Source organism: Benincasa hispida, chromosome 5 (assembly GCF_009727055.1).
Source record: "Benincasa hispida cultivar B227 chromosome 5, ASM972705v1, whole genome shotgun sequence".
In the NCBI taxonomy this organism is placed as follows: Eukaryota; Viridiplantae; Streptophyta; class Magnoliopsida; order Cucurbitales; family Cucurbitaceae; genus Benincasa; species Benincasa hispida.
Genome location: NC_052353.1, coordinates 34457564 through 34458078, shown reverse-complemented (window position 1 = coordinate 34458078; position 515 = coordinate 34457564).

The following is a 515-nucleotide window of genomic DNA, read 5'->3' as shown; positions in this document are numbered from 1 at the left end:
AAGATCGTTGAGAATGAGTGTGAAGTGTTCGTGTTGTGTTCGTTGCGGTGTTGCGGTCGTGTAGATCGAGCGTTCGTGGTTGCTGATTCTTCAAGCGGTCGTACAACGGAGCATGGAGACGCATCTGCAAATGTGTGTAGAGTTTTCTCTTTATATATTTGTATTGTTCATGCTGTAATTTCTGCTTTTGAATTGTATAACCGTTCGTTAGAATTCGACTGTAAATATATGTTCTTTCATGATTATAATTTGGTATAGTCTTGTTCCGCTGCTCATGAAAATCTCAAATTTGGTTTCCTTCAGTCGCATGTCCCGTAGACCTAGACTCTCCAGGTGACCCTCGAACATTTTAGTCGTGAGGGCCTTTGTAAAGGGATCAGCAACATTGTGCTCCGATGCGATCTTCGTGACAATCACATCACTGCGATGCTCAATCTCTCTAATCAGGTGATATTTCCGTTCGATGTCCTTACCCCGATGATGACTCCGAGGCTCCTTCGAATTTTCTACAGCCC